Consider the following 16,802-nt stretch of genomic DNA (forward strand, 5'->3'; position numbering starts at 1 on the left):
ATTTCATTATTATATCTAGCATTTTATTTTGATTTTTTCTTAGACTCTTAAACATTTCTTTAAAAGGTTCATCTTTGAGATCTTATTTTGTAGAGCTGATATGCTCCCCAATGTGATTTTAAATTACGTGACTGCTGGGTGCAGTGGCTCACACCTGTAATCCCAGCACTTTGGGAGGCCGAGGTGGGTGGATCACAAGGTCAGGAGATCGAGACTTTCCTGGCTAACACGGTGAAACCCCATCTCCACTAAAAATATGAAAAATTAGCTGGGCGTTGTGGTGGGCGCCTATAGTCCCAGCTACTCAGGAGGCCAAGGCAGGAGAATGGCATGAACCCAGGAGGCAGAGCTTGCAGTGAGCCGAGATCACACCACTTCACTCCAGCCTGGGCAACAGAGCAAGACTCCATCTCAAAAAAAAAAAAAAATACGTGAAACATTCATAGACACTTGCACCTTCATTCACACTCACTGTTGCCAATTTCTTTACTTGTCTGTCAATATTGCTCCAAACACTACTTCCTTTCTCTGATTCATTATAAGCAATGCCCACTAACTGCTCCATGATTACATGACAATTGTTCCACAACTATATAGTTGATGATTTTGAATTCAGCAGCAGGCTAATGTTATAGTTTTGAGACTATTTGGTGCTAAATCACTGGTGAACAGCCATGCATCATTTAACCACGGGGATGCAGTCTAAGAAATGCGTTATTAGGCAACTTTTTGTCATTGTGTGAGCATCGCAGAATGCACATACACAAACCTAGATGGTGCAGCCTACTACAAACATAAGCTGTATGGCGTAGCCTGTTGCTCCCAGCCTACAGACATGCACAGCTCTTACTGTGCTGAATGCTGTGGGCAGCAGGAACACAATGGTATTTGTGGACCAAACAGCTAAACATAGAAAAGGTACCGGAAAGCTATGATATAAAAGATTTTAAAAATGGTAAACTTTTTATAGGGCACTTAGCATGAGTGGAGTTTGCCAGAGTGGCAGCTGCTCTGGGTGAGTCATGAATGAGTGGTGAGTGAATGAGAAGGTCTTAGACATCACTGGACACTGCTGTAGCCTCTATAAACACTGCACACTTAGGCTACACTACATTTTCTTTCTTCAATAATGAATTCACCTTAACTTACTGTAACTTTTTTACCTTATAAACTTTTTTTTAAATTTTTTGGCTCTTTTGTAATAGCACAGCTTAAAACACAAACAGATCATATAACTCTGCAAAAATATTTTCTTTCTTTATATCCTATTCTATAGACTTTTTTCTATTCTTTAATTTCATTTTTTACTTTTTAAACTTCTTGTTAAAACCTAAGACACAAGCAACACATTGGCCTAGGCCTACGCAGGGTCAGGATTATCAATATCACTGTCTTCCACCTCCACATCTTGTTCCACTGGAAGGTCTTCAGGGGCAGTACCATGCATGGAGCTGTCACCTCCTGTGACAACAATGCCTTCTTCTAGACACCTCCTGAAGGACCTGCCTGAGGCTGTTTTACAGTTAACTTTTTAAAAAAGTACAAATAATAATGAAAAGTACACTATAGTAAATACATAAACCAGTAACATAGTCATTTATTATCATTATCAAGTATTATGTACTACACTTGTCTGTGCTAGATTTTTATATGATTGGCAGTGCAGTGGGTGTGTTTACATCAGTACCACCACAAACATGTGACTCGTGTTATGCTACAACGGACATCCCTAGGTGATAGGAATATTTCAGCTCCATTACAATCTTATGGGACCACTGTCATATACGTGATAGGAACATTATGTGGTGGTTGGCTGTCTTCTTTTACAAAGAGTTTTATAGCACGTTCGCATTAGTCTGTTTTCACGGTGCTATAAAGAACTGCCTGAGACTGGGTAATTTATAAAGAAAGGAAGTTTAATTGGCTCACAGTTCCTCATGGTTGGGGAGGCCTCAGGAAACTTACAATTATGGCAGAAGGTGAAGCAACATGTCCTTCTTCACACGGCAGCAGGGAGAGAGAAGAGGGAAAGGAGAAGAGCCCCTTATAAAACCATCAGATCTTATGAGAACTCACTCACTATCATGAGAAGAGCATGGGGGAAACTGCCCTAGTGATCTAATCACTTACCACCAGGTCCCTTCCTCTACACATGTGGATTACAATTCAAGATGAGATTTGGGTGGGGACACAGAGCCAAACCATATGAATGTTCTAACTGGTTAACTTAATACATAACATATACACAATTGGTTTATTTCTTCCTTAGAAGAGGCAGTGTAGACAGAGTCTAGGAACCCCTGCTGTGGAGACAGAGGATCCTGAGTTTGAATCCAGGCCCCTCCATTTACCGACGGCATCCTACATGTGTGATGGCACCCTACGCAGGGTCAGGATTATCAATGTCACTGTCTTTCACCTCCACATTTTGTCCCACTGGAAGGTCTTCAGGAGCAGTAACACGCATGGAGCTGTCACCTCCTGTGACAACAATGCCTTCTTCTGGACACCTCCTGAAGGACCTGCCTGAGGCTGTTTTATAGTTAATACACAGTTTACAGTGCCATCCACATCACAGCTGTTTCACTCAGCATCCTCATCTTGGTCAATGATGGTGATAACAGCCCACATTTCAGGCTGATTAAGAAGAACAGGTCAGCTGGTGAAAATGCAGCGAAGTGTCACTGAAAACAGTGCCTGGCTCATAGTGAGTATTCGATATGTGCCATTTATTATTCACACTCATTCAGAACAACCTAAACTAGGTCCAATTATTCAAATTTGCAAATACACTTGGAATGGTGGCCTCTTGACTTCTTAACTCGTCATAGTACCAGTATTGTAAAGATCATCTTATTTCTCCAACCTCACAATATTTTTGTTTGAAAAATGATGGGTTTTACTGATGTGTTACTGTGTCTTTCTGGGACTTACTGAAAAGGTACTCACATTCATGAGAGTTCCAGAGAGACTGTCATTACCTGTCTGAAACATTATCTCCTAAAGTTAACATGCTGGCTTTCTAAAGACAACTTTAGGAATAACCACTAATACTGATGGGGTCAAAATCAAGGCTACCCTAAATAGCGTAATTCTTACCACTGAGGTTTGCACTTAACATCATTCCTGTAAATAATGGATCTTTTGTGCTGTAGTGCAAACTAGATGAAAAACCGTCAACTATAACTTACACACATCAAACCACATGAAATGATGTCCAGCAGTTTCTGATTTTATTGGTTTGCCTTAATCCTCAATTATTATTCTTTTTTCTTTTGAGATAGAGTCTCGCTCTGTTGTCCAGGCTGGAGTGCAGTGGTGCAATCTTGGCTTACTGCAACCTCCACCTCTTGGGTTCAAGCAGTTCTCCTCTCTCAACCTCCCAAGTAGCTGGGACTACAGGCATCCACCACCATGCCCAGCTAATTGTTTTATTTTTAGTAGAGACGGGATTTCACCATATTAGTCAGACTGGTCTCGAACTCCTGATCTCAGGTGATTTACCTGCCTTGGCCTCCCAAAGTGCTGGGATTACAGGCGTGAGCCACTGTGCCTATCCTAATCTCCAATATTAAAATGTATGTAAATATGGAATATAGCTGGTAATAGCATTAAGGGCTAAACTATTGGGAATATGAACACTGTCATAGTAATGTATGTAGATTTAAGTTTCTAGTCACTTTGTTTTCTCTGAAGTGTTTCAGTTGATGAGAACAGAGAGTGTATGTGTTTACATTCCTTTCACAGCCCCTCAGCACCGAGCAGCACCTGCCACAAGTAGATTCCTCTTTGTTGCTGTTTATTTTTGTATTTGTTTTTGTTTGGAGACACAGTCTTGCTGTGTCGCCCAAGCTGGAGTGCAGTAATGTGAGTGAGATCTTGGCTCACTGCAGCCTCAACCTCTGGGGCTCGAGTGATCCTCCCACCTCAGCCTCCCGAGTAGCTGGGACTCTGAGCACTCACTGCCACATCTGGCTAATTTTATTTTTATTTTAGGTAGAGACAGTGTTTCTCTGTGTTGCCCAGGCTTGTCTTGAACTCCTGGGCTGAAGCGACTGCCATGCCTCCATCTCCCAAAGTGCTGGGAATATAGGCATAAGCCACTGCGCCCAGCCTTAGATTCCTTTTTTTTTTTTTTTTTTTTTTTTGAGATGGAGTCTGGCTCTGTCTCCCAGGCTACAGTACAGTGGCATGATCTCGGCTTACTGCAGCCTCCACCTCCCTGGTTCAAGCGATTCTCCTGCCTCAGCCTCCAGAGTAGCTGGGATTGCAGGTGTCCACCACCACACCCAGCTAATTTGTTTTTTTAGTAGAGACGGAGTTTCACCGTGTTGGTCAGGCTGGTCTCAAACTCCTGACCTCAGGTGATCTGCCCATCTGAGCCTCCCAAAGTGCTGGGATTACAGGCATGAGCCACCACACCTGGCCCTGATTCTTAACAAATAAATTTTGAAATGAATTGAACAAAATTTGCTTTCCAACTAAATCTGGATTGTCATGGAATCCACATCTTATGCTTCAATATGAGGCCATTCTTCTGTAGATGTGGTGTGTACACTCACAATCAGAGCAGCAGAAGTATCAGTCCTGACTTGATTTTAAGTAAGTAGAAGGTTTCAAGGGAAAAGCACGTTCTGACAGCTTCACCGTTTAGCCCTAAAACATGACAGCACTCATGTCTGGACAAGAGGGCTGGTGGCCTCTGTTTGCACGCAGTGCCAGGCCTGTGCAGGTCCACACAGCCATTCTGCCCCCAGCTGCCATCCCAGACTGAGTTTTGTTGCTAACCCCTTCTCTCCTCAACGCTTGACACTTCCTCAGGCAGCAGAGACTTAGGAGAGAACTTCCTACCAGAAAATCTTGGGCTCATGCTGAACAGCCTCACCTGATTATCTAGGAGCATTTCCAGGAAATCCCCAAGAGCTGCCTGGTCTCTGTTCCTTGCTGGCTTGCAGGCTGACCTGGCGGGAGCCCCGAGGTCTGAGGGAGCATCAGCTGGAGATGAAGACTCTGCGTGTCTTTGTTTTCTCTGAAGACCCACTTAGCTTACTGAGTCCTTTATATTTTGAGCTAATTTGTTGGCATCTGTGCATCACAGGACACTGATTTTCTGAGAGGAGTCCCTTGGAGCTCTTTCTGCCTTTGCCTTCAGTGAGGGAGCACAGCTGGCCTCAGGGAGGGAACACAGATCATGCGGGCCTCTTTGTGGGTTTCTCAGGACACTGCCTCCCTCCGTGTGATGCCTCGGGTGCTGCCAGTGTCCCGTCTATGCTGGTTGCCACATCTGTGACCTGGGTAAAGAGCCCTTCCCCTTCCTCAGGTGCTGCGGTGAGGATTACAGGTCCAGTGGGGACAGCTGGGCATGCTTCTCTCCCTCCTTTAGATCCAGGAATTCAGGGTAGGAGACACTTCCTGTCCTGTCCCGCCATCTCCACATGCCTAGGAGACACCCTCCTGCCTGGCCCTCTCCCCAGTTAGGTGGACACCAGGTCTTCATGGCTGGGACATGCCCTGGAGAGCCTTGGTGGCAGGGGCAGCCATGGGCAGTGGCGCTGCTGTGGCTCAGAACAGTGCAGGGAAAGGGGAAAGCAGTGGCTCGCAGCATTTCGGAAAGAAGCCTTTCCCCACGTTTCAGTGGGGGTCTGCACGTTTCCGTCTTCTCTTTGATCGGCTGTGTTAGGAACACCCTTTGCTTCTCTTTGAGCTTCAGTCGACACGCCTCCCCCTTCCACCTCACACCCCTTCCCACAGCTGCCTGAACCCACCCAGGCCTGGGTAACACGCACACCTTCAGAAAAGAATATAACTGCCAGTTCGACTATTTATTTCCTTTTAATGTGTCAATAAAACAGTAATTACATTTCATTTGTGCTTAGAGTTATAATTGGATAGAAGCACAAGTTCACTTGGTGGAACCAAACTCACAGATTCAACCCAAAAACAAAAACAGTGAAAATCGACAGTTTCTTAATACAAAGCTAACTTGTCATATGTTTTTTAAACATATCAATAATTTTGTTTGGAAAATTAATCAGCTGAGGGCTCCGGAGAATTCTTGACCACGCAGCTACATCAAGGCCCTGGGAGTTCCTGCAACAGGGGCCAGAGCAGGTGCGGTGCCCAGCGGGCTTCTGTGCAGCTCCGGTCCCAGCTCCCTGCAGCCACACAGGCTGACGTGAAGGGTAAAGAAACAGATTTCCACTTTGAAGGCTTCTAAATGATGCCACCAAACTCTCCTTGCTAGCTCTGAATTTCCAGTCAGTCGTTTCGGTCTTTTTAAGCGACTTCATGAGATGAACCGAATGAGGAGGAATGAGGGAGCACTTTCACCTTTTCAATTGAAGAAATAAGAAATACATTGTCCACAAATTTAATTTTCAGAATCTTTTCCTCCGTAACGTCAATTATTTATGCTCAGTGAAAGAAGAGCAGATGCACAGAATTGCTTGGATATTGGTTATTTTTGTTTAAATTATTTTCATTATTTATATTTTGGCCCTATACTTTTGTGGCACTCTATTTTTTCACTATTTTTCCTTATCCACACAACACAAAGTATGTATCATCTGTTTCTCACATTTTTTATTTGTTTTTTACACATATGGGTTTATTGTGTTCACAGTAATAAGCTGTTTTTAAAAACTGAAAACATTTTACTAATTACTGAAAGAGGGAAATAAATACAGTACCAAGAAAATGTCATTTAAAATATTACATCTGTTTTCTATTTTTAAACCTTCATTACTTCCAATTCAACCCTCTAATCACAACTTACACTGCATATTAATTGTTGAACCAGATTTATCAGAAACTGTCTTTTATATAACATCATCCAAAAGATAATTCTAGAGAAGGCTGTAAAACAGATGATCGCGATGCACCCTCTCCCAACAGATGCACTGTAATGACACAAATATTGTTCTTATTAAATACTCTTTTTCTAATCCATGTGATTCTCTCTTATCTCTTAAATGTCTGTTTGTAGCACATTTTTCCGGGCTAATGAAATACCATGTGCTTCTGCAGGCATAAGACAATATTTGCGCTAATAATGATGATAGTCCAACATGCTTCATTCAATATCTGAGGATAGGAGTGAAGGTTCAAGCCCTAAAGAAATGGTATTTTTTATGGTTGTTAGCCTTTTTAAAATTTTTGATGTGCAGCCTAGAAGGGAAATTATACATGAACCCACACTGAAAAGGAGGGGTTCGAAGTTATCAGTGTAAATGGGAATATAACCAAGAATCATGAGGGTAAATGGGAATATAACCCAGAATCATGAGTTAAAATATATTAGACCAGAAACAATGCCGAGCTAGAGAAAGAAACATGTAGATTATAAGATATTGGTTTTTAATATTGTTGGGTGAACATCCCAAGTATCTAATAAAAATCTTCAAAGCCTGAAGCCTGGAAAACTTCCTTTATGACCAAATATGCAAAAAGTTGTCTGTAATTTCAAGTTGACAGACCCTCTGAAATTCATCTACCAGTCCCATAAACCCCATGTTAATTATACTAGATATAGAGCTATCTAATGAAAGTTCTTCACATATGATATCTAACTGAGAGCTCATTGTATCTGTTGGAATACTTTCAATGGGAATCCTGAAACAATCTGACTCTGAAAGAAATTAATCTTCTGGCTCTTTTCTGAACTTTCTAACTATTTGTTCTCAGCAACTTCACATTTCCTGATATTTTTAAAAGATTTTTTAAGTCTATTATGCATATTTAAGGTATATAACACAACATTGTGGGATACATATGTATCATTAAATGGTTACTACGGTGAAACTAATTAATAAGTCTGTCATTTCACATTGTTGCCATTTCCCCCTCCTGTGGCAAGAGCAGCCGCCATTTACTCATTTCACAAAAGTCCTGAGAGCAACGCACGATTATCAACCACAGGCCGCATGCTGGCCATTACATCCTGAGACACGTTCATCCATCATATCTGCTACTTCACTCCTCCGTCCTGTGGAATATGCAGTTCTAGGACTTTCCACCCATCCAGGACAGAATAACAGGGGCCAGACTTACCCTCCCCGCTCAAACAACTGAAATGTTGATCAGAACATAGAAAACATAAATACATGTTTTTCAGACTTTGGAAATACATGAAGTACCAGGCAGTGCAGAGCAGTGATCCTTGAGAGAATGAGCCATAAATGAGGCAACCCCTCCAACAAAATTACACCAGCTTAGGGCCTAAAGAAAGTCTCGGGGCAGAACTACAGGGAGGGGCTGGACAGATCCTGGACTCTCTCGGGGTGAGCTGAAGAGCTCTGGAGGAAGAAGGCCGGAGCAGCAGGAAAGGCGAGTCTAGAGGGCACTCTCAGGTCCCCTGCCGAGGGCTGACCAGCATGAACAGGTGGGGAGAATGCTGGGCTTGGGGCGGAGACCCTAGAAGGAGCCTGCAGAACAGTGACTGCAGCAGCAGAGGGCGGGGGAGACCTGCCGTCTCACTGGCTGCAGGGAGAAGCCTTGCAATAGCCCTGGTTTCAGGCTGAATACTCTGAAGTGAGGGTTTCCATGATGGGGACAAGCCAGCTCCACTGTGAAGGCTGCACCGGAATTGCCTATTTCACACAACACCACACTATTTTGATGCCTGTATCTTTATAATTATTGACATCGGGCAGTTTCAATCTTCTGATTTTGTTTTTCTAAAAATTGTTTTCTCTATGTTTGGTACTTTGCATTTTTATATTTATTTTATAATCAGTTTGTCCATTTTACACAAACAAAAAAATACCTGCTGGAGTTTTGATTGGAATTGCACTGAATTTATTACATATTGTTGTAACTTTCTTTGTTATATAATCTGACAATTTCTGTTATTTAACTACAGTTTTTAAACCATTTGCATTTAATGTGGTGAGTTTTTCTACCATACCGCAGTTTATTTTATATTTGTCCCATCTTTCCTCTGATTCCTTTTTCCTTTTTTCCCTGCCTTCTTTTGAATGTATTGTATATTTTTAAATAATGTCATGTTATCTTTTGGGGGGCTTATTTGCTATATCTCCTTTTTTAATTTTTACTGTGGAATTTATATTTTAAACACTTTTTAGTCTAGAATTAAGAAATACTAGTCCACCTGACATGTGGTATAAAATACGAGCTACTTCCATTTCTCCTCTTTTGGCCTTTGTGCGGGTGCTGTCATAAATTTTACTTCTTCAAATTTGATTTGTTGTAAACTCCACAGTATGTTTTTCAGCTTTGAGTTATTTATTACCTTGTTAAAACATTTTTACAGATATAATTTTGAAATGTTTATATTTACATACGTATTTATTATTATAGATGTTCTTCATGTCTTTGTGTAGATCCAGATTTTCATCTGGTAATATTTTCTTTTTGCCTGAAGGAGATTTTTAAGCATCTCTTATTGTGATGGTTAAGTGTTTCTATTCCTAAAAAAGTTTTATCGCATCTTCATTTTTGGAAAATATTTTAATAATATTAAAGTAGAGAATCCAGAAATAAACCAATAGATATATGGCCAATTTCCTATTGACAAAAGTGCCAAAGCAATTTAATAAACAAATGATAAGCTTTCAACAACTACAATGTGGCCATCAGACATCCATCTGCATAACTATTAATATGAACCTGATCTCACACCACATAAAACATTCAGTTCAAAATGGGTCACAGACCTAAATGTAAGAACTAATACCGTAACACGTCTTCAGTAAAACACAGGTGATAATGTTAGTACCACTGGGTTTTCACGGAGCTTTCTTAAAACAAAAAATAATAATAAAATACAAAAGAAAAAAGTGATCAATTGGACTTCTTAGAAACGTAAAACTATTTTACTTTAAATGACACTGATACAATAATTGAAAGGCTGACATACTCTGGGGAATATATTTGCACAATATATATCTGACAAAGAACTTGTATCTAGAATATATGAATAACTGTTACAATCAATAATAAGACAGCCTAATTAAATAACAGACAGAACTTTGAACAAACACGTTAGGAAACACTTCATAAAAGCTTTCTGAACATCATTACCTGTTAGGCAAATGCAAAGTAAAACCACAATAAGATACCGCTACACTAGAATGGCTAAAGTTAAAACGCCAACCAAACTAAATTTTGGCAAGGATATGTAGCAACTGGAACTCACCCACTGCTTTGAGAATATAAAGTGGTTTGAACACTTTTGAGAACAGTTTGGAAACCTTTCCCTGGGTGAATGAATGAACATCTGAGGTACATCCATGCAACGGAACGTTATTCAGTGACTAACAGAAATGAGCCCTGGAGCCGTGAAGAGACATGAAGGGATTGTAGCGCAACTCACTAAGAAAGGAAGTGGGTCTGAAAAGTCTCCACACTGCGTGATTTCCATGATACCACATTTTAGAAAAGGCCACGGTGTGAAGACAGTCAAATATCAGCGGTGCAGGAGTTCGGGGGGAGAGAAAAGTAAACAGGTGGAGCACATGGAAATTTTTTTCTTTTTTGATGGAGTCTTGCTCTGTCACCCAGTCTGGAGTGCAATGGCATGATCTCGGCTCACTGCAACCTCTGCCTCTCAGGTTCAAGCGGTTTTCCTGCCTCAGCGTCCCGAGGAGCTGGGATCACAGGTGCCCACCACCACGCCTGGCTAATTTTTGTATTTTTAATAGAGATGGGTTTTCACCGTGTTAGCCAGGCTGGTCTTGAACTCCTGACCTCAGGTGATCCACCTTTCTAAGCCTCCCAAAGTGCTGGGATTATAGGCCTGAGCCACTGCACCCAGCCCCACATGGGAATTTTAGGGAGTGAAATCAACCATACTACAATGGCAGACACGTGGCATGGCACATTTGTCAAAACCCACTGAGTGTACAACACCAGGAGTGAACTTAATGTCAACCATAGACTTCAGTTAGTATCCATATTGGTTCAACGCTTATAAATATAGGACAACAGTTCATGATGTTAATGATACAGAAAACTGGGATGAAAGAGGGAATACATGGCAACAATGTACTTTCTGCTTAATGTTGCTGTAAAGCTAAAACTTCCTTAAAAATAAATTGTATTAGAAGTTTGGCAATTTTATAAAGTATTCAGCATATACCGACCATATGGCAGCCATTCCATTCTCAGAGGGTTACCTGGAGAAAGTGAAACGTGTTCACAGAAAGACTTAGACATTCATGCCAAACCCAGCTTTATTGGTAATAACCCCAAACCAGAAAGACCAAAACTGGACATGTCAACAGGTGAGTGAACATCATTTTGACATAATATCTGTATGGTGGAATTCAACCTACCCACGAAAAGGAATGAACTATTAGCAATGTAGCAACATAGATACATCTCCAAATAATCGTACTGCTTGAAATAATCCACACACTAAGGGTCATACACTGCATGATTCCATTTGCATACAATTAAATTGTACAGCATGTGTATCTATCTCAATAAAGCATTTACAAACAAACTTTCTACCCTTGCTTCAATTTCAGCCTTAACCACATGACAGCAAAACTCACCACGTCTGCACCCACCCTGTGAGGATGCCCTGGGTACCTGCTCTTCCCACTGGCTGTCTTGGCCCCTTGCACACTGGCTCACTGTTTGAGATCCAGTGGAAATGCCACCTTCATGGTGAAGCCTCAAATAGAAATTATTTACTCTCCCTCACCCAAATCAAAACATTCTCTTTATATCAGTGGTCCCCAACATTTTTGGCACCAGGGACTGGTTTCATGGAAGACAGTTTTTCCACAGTCGGGGTTGAGGGTGGTTTCAGGATGATTCAAGCCCATTACATTTATTGTGCACTTTATTTCTGTTATTACATTGTAATATATAATGAAATAATTATACAACTCACCATAATGTAGAATCAGTGGGAGCCCTGAGCTTGTTTTCCTCCAACTAGGTGGTCCCATCTGGGGGTGATGGGAGATAGTGACCGATCATCAGGCATTAGATTCTCATGAGAAGCTCACAGCCTAGATCCCTCACAGGCACAGTTCACAATAGGGTTCATGCTCCTATGAGAATCTAATGCCGCTACCGATACGACAGGAGGTGGGGCTCAGGCGGTAATGCCAGTGATGAGGAGCAGCTGTAAATGCAGATGAAGCTTTGCTTGCTCACCCACTGCTCACCTCCTGCTGTGCTGTGCAGCTCCGTTTCCGACAGGCCTCGGACAAGTACCATAGCCTGGGGTGTGGGACCCCTGTTTATCCTTTTAATTTTACTTATTAGCATACTATACTTACAATATTTGGAGGTTTCTTCAGTAGCACAACCTATCAGACACAGCATCGACTGAAGAACCCTCTACATTCTTCCTGAGTATTCTCTTTGTACACATGTAGGGAGTCGTGAGGATTTTAAAAAGTCTCCCTTACGTGTCCAGGTCCCCAGAATCTGCAGGTCAGTGAAGGGCAAATGCACCAGCCTGACCTCCCTACAGCCTCACCCCAGACACTGCCTGCTACTGAGGAGCTGCCGGAGGGCCCTACCATGTGTGTAGGTCTTTTTGCTAGTACCTAGCAGAGTACCTTGCATATAAAGAGTGAAAAAAAGGTGCAAAATTGAATGGAATTTTCATGATATGAATACTTTGCTTCTGTTTTTTAAACAAATATCAACAGTAATAACAAACACTGCAGAGACCATTCTAGTTCTTTCAGCAAATCACTTTTTCTTCATCCCAGACCTAAAGAAATAATTATAACTTTTTATATTTAGGCATATTCTATTTTCATGTGCCATTCTTAATACACTACTAAGGTCTATACAGGCAATTTTAAAATCTAGGACTGTTGTTTGTGGTGTTAGCCACCTCCAGACTGTGGCTATCTGCAAATTGAATGAGCTGGTCCTGGTTCATTTCTAAATAATTCATATATATTTTTACTAAGACAGGGCTAAGAATATAGCTCAAAGGAAGAAAATTAGAGCCTCCTCCTAAAATGGCCAAAAATCATTAATGAATACATTCCAGGTGGCTTAGCCAGCAAGGAGCCTCTTCTGAACACAATCAGCTGAGGTTGTAAGAGCGAACGCAGGCCACATGCAGCTGGAGGAGCCCACGTCTCCCGCCGTCTCCTTCAGCTCGTCCTCCACCTCTCCAAACACAGATTTCATTGAGCAATAAAAAGGAAGGGAAATGAAAATTCATTTATTATTGAAAGCAAAAGAGCAGAGTAATTGAATCAAAACAGGATGATTAATACGTTTGCTTCACTTAAGACTTGTAAACTGCTGTTGTGCTCACCTGTTTTTATTTACGATGAATATCGTCCCATAGTTGCTTTGAAGTTGAAGAAGTTGGGAAAATATAAATGAAAAGGCATTTTAAAAAAATAAAAGAACAAAGAATATATTAGCGTTCTATCTTCTTGAGCTTTTAGTGAATTACATTGCTCTAGGTTGATTTTTTTTTATAGGAATTAGAAAAATAGTGATTTCCTCTGTGATTTCCTCCCCTGGACCTGGCCTGCTGCAGGCTTGGCACCTCTCTCTCTTCAGGTCCTGTTTCAAGCCTGAGCATGCGCAGCAAGCTGCCTTGGGGGAGGATTCCTGAGCAGTCAGGGCTGGGAACCTGGGGAGAAGGCCAGGAGTGCAGAAGGTGCTGGAGGGACCCACATGGAGCCAGGCAGAGCATCTGCGGGGCGGGGAATTGAAACAGGAAGCATGAGCGTGGAGAGTTTGCAGCAGCAGAGATGGCACACAACTCCCTACACGACCACCCATGGCCCATTCTACGGTGGCAAACAGCTTCCCATCTCAAGGCCACAGCTCTGCATTCTGTGACAGTGCAGAGGTTGCCATTGTTAAAATCAAGGGGAAAAGGAGACAATGAACCAGTGAAAATTATCAAAGAAATAAAGTTAGAAAATCTCCAGGAACCATAGGGACCACACAGGCAGAGCAGCTACCCAGGAAAGAGAATTTTACATGGCGTCCACGGGGCCTTTCATCCAGGGAGGGCGAGAGGGTCCTGAAAACTTCGGGAGAATAAAGGTGAGGTGTCAGAAGGGCATCAGATCTCTCCAAAGGATCACTGGACACTGAACAACACAGAGCAGTCCTTCAGAATTATCAAGGAAAAATTTTTTAAAACTTAGAATTTTATACCCAGACCAAGTATGAATATGGGATAAGGGCATTTTGAAGACATGTAAGGACTAAATAAACTTAACTCCTATACAACTCTGGAGGAAACACAAGCAGAGTAAACACTGTGGCTAAGAAACCCCGGGTTTTTATACAAAAATTAACTCAAGATGGTTTAAAGACTTAAATGTAAAATCCAGAACCATAAAAACTCTAGAAGAAAATCCAGGCAATACCATTCAGGACATAGGCGTGGGCAAAGATTTCATGATGAAAACACCAAAAGCAATTGCAACAAAAGCAAAAATTGACAAATAGGATCTAATTAAACTAAAGAGCTTCTGCACAGCAAAAGTAACTATCATCAGAGTGAACAGAAAACCTACAGAATTGGAGAAAAATTTTGCAATCTATCCATCTGGCAAATGTCTAACATCCAGAGTCTACAAGGAACTTAAACAAGTGTGCAATAAAAAAACAAACTACTCTATTAAAAAGCGGGAAAAGGACCTGAACAGACACTTCTCAAAAGAAGACATTTATTTGGTCAACAAACATGAAAAACAGCTCAGCACCACTTATCGTTAGAGCCACTCAAATCAAAACCACAGTGAGATACCATCTCATGCCAGTTAGAATGGTGGTTATCAAAAAGTCAAAAACAATAGATGTTGGTAAGGTTGCAGAGAAAAAGGAACGCTTTTACACTGTTGGTGGGAGTGTAAATTAGTTCAACCATTGTAGAAGACAGTGTGGCAATTCCTCAGAGATCTAGAAGCACAAATACCATTTGACCCAGCAACCCCATTACTGGGTATATATCCAAAGGAATATGAATTGTTCTATTATGAAGACATATGCACAAGTATGTTCATTGCAGCACTATTCACAATAGCAAACTCATGGAATCAGCCCAAATGCCCATCAGTGATAGATTAGATAAAGAAAATGTGGTACATATATACCACGAAATCCTATGCAGCCATAAAAATGAACGAGATTATGTCCTGTGCAGGGACATGGATGGAGCTGGAAGCCATTATCCTCAGCAAACTAACACAGGAACAGAAAACCAAACACCACATGTTCTCACTTATAAGTGGGAGCTGAATGATGAGAACACATGGACACATCAGGGGGAACAATACACACTGGGGCCTGTTGGGGAGGGTGGGAGAAGACAGAGCATCAGGAAGAATGGCTAAGGGATGCTGGGCTTAATATCTAGGTGATGGGTTGACAGGTGCAGCAAGTCACCACGGCACATGTTTACCTGTGTAACATCCTGCACATGTATCCTGGAACTTAAAATAAAAGTTGAAGAAAATAAACAAACAAACAAGGCAGGGCATGGTGGCTCACGCCTGTAATCCCAGCACTTTAGGAGGCCAAGGCAGGTGGATCATGAGGTTAAGAGATCGAGACCATCCTGGCTAACACATTGAAACCCCGTCTCTACTAGAAATGCAAAAATTAGCTGGGCGTGGTGGCGGGTGCCTGTAGTTCCAGTTACTCAGGAGGCTGAGGCAGGAGAATGGCATGAACCCAGGAGGTGGAACTTGCAGTGAGCAGAGATCACGCCACTGCACTCCTGCCTGGGCGACAGAGCGAAACTCCGTCTCAAAAAAAAGAAACAGACAAACAAAAAGAAACACCAGGCACAGAGAGGCAAAGGGAACATTTAACAAGAAGATGTGAGGAAGGTGCAGAAGAGAACAACAGTCACGCGGTGCCTGCAGTGCAGCCCCAGTTGCAGTGGAGATCTTCTGGAAGAATAAAAGAGCTTTAGTTGCAGTGACATAGGACCGTCAGTTTGACCATATCGAGAAAATACAGGATCCTGTCGGAAACGTTAGGGGTGAATTATTGATAAACATACAGAAGAGTAAGCTAATGAAAAGACAATTACTAATTCCAAGAAAAAAAGAAATTGGCACAGAAGAGTATCTGTACTAGGAAGGTCAGCAGTGAACAAACATACAACCATGTGAGAGTGTTTCTATTATGATTTAACAAAAGTATCCTAATGTGCATTTGGAGAATGAAGAGAGAGGATGTGTGATTGTGTGTTTATAGGGAGGGTTAAGAGAGCTAAATTCTCTTCCTTGGTCGGATCCCATGGATAATGTCTGAAATGAGAACAGAAGACAGTATGAGGATGTGATTTTCATATTAGAAACCAAACGTCAGATGAAACAGCTTCTGGGTTTGAAAACGGGTTCCTGTGGGTCACAGATTGGCACGCTTTTTCTGTGAAGAGGCAGACAGCAAACATTTGTGGATTTTCCACATTCAGTGGAAAATAATTAATTCTAGTGTTACAGCATGAAAACAGACTTAGACAATACAAAAGAAATGCTCAGGACTGCAGTCCCCAAAGAACCATGATTTACAGAAATATCTGCTGATTTGTATTTGGCCCTCGGAGGGCATTTGCTGTCCCTGCCTCTCAATAGGAGGTGAAACCTGGGGACTAGGGCCGTGTCTGCTGCTGCTTCACTGGTCTCGAGAATCGTCTGACTTTTAATAATATTTTATATATTCCTTGGGAAAGAAATCTAAATTTAATTTTTTTAAATATGACATTTGGCTGGGCACAGTGGTTCACACCTGTAATCCCACATTTTGAGAGGCCAAGGAGGGAGGATCTCTTGAGTCCAGGAGTTTGCCCAGCCTGGGCAATACAGTGAGACCCCATCTCT

This window comes from Pan paniscus, chromosome 17 (assembly GCF_029289425.2).
Source record: "Pan paniscus chromosome 17, NHGRI_mPanPan1-v2.0_pri, whole genome shotgun sequence".
NCBI classification, from domain to species: Eukaryota; Metazoa; Chordata; class Mammalia; order Primates; family Hominidae; genus Pan; species Pan paniscus.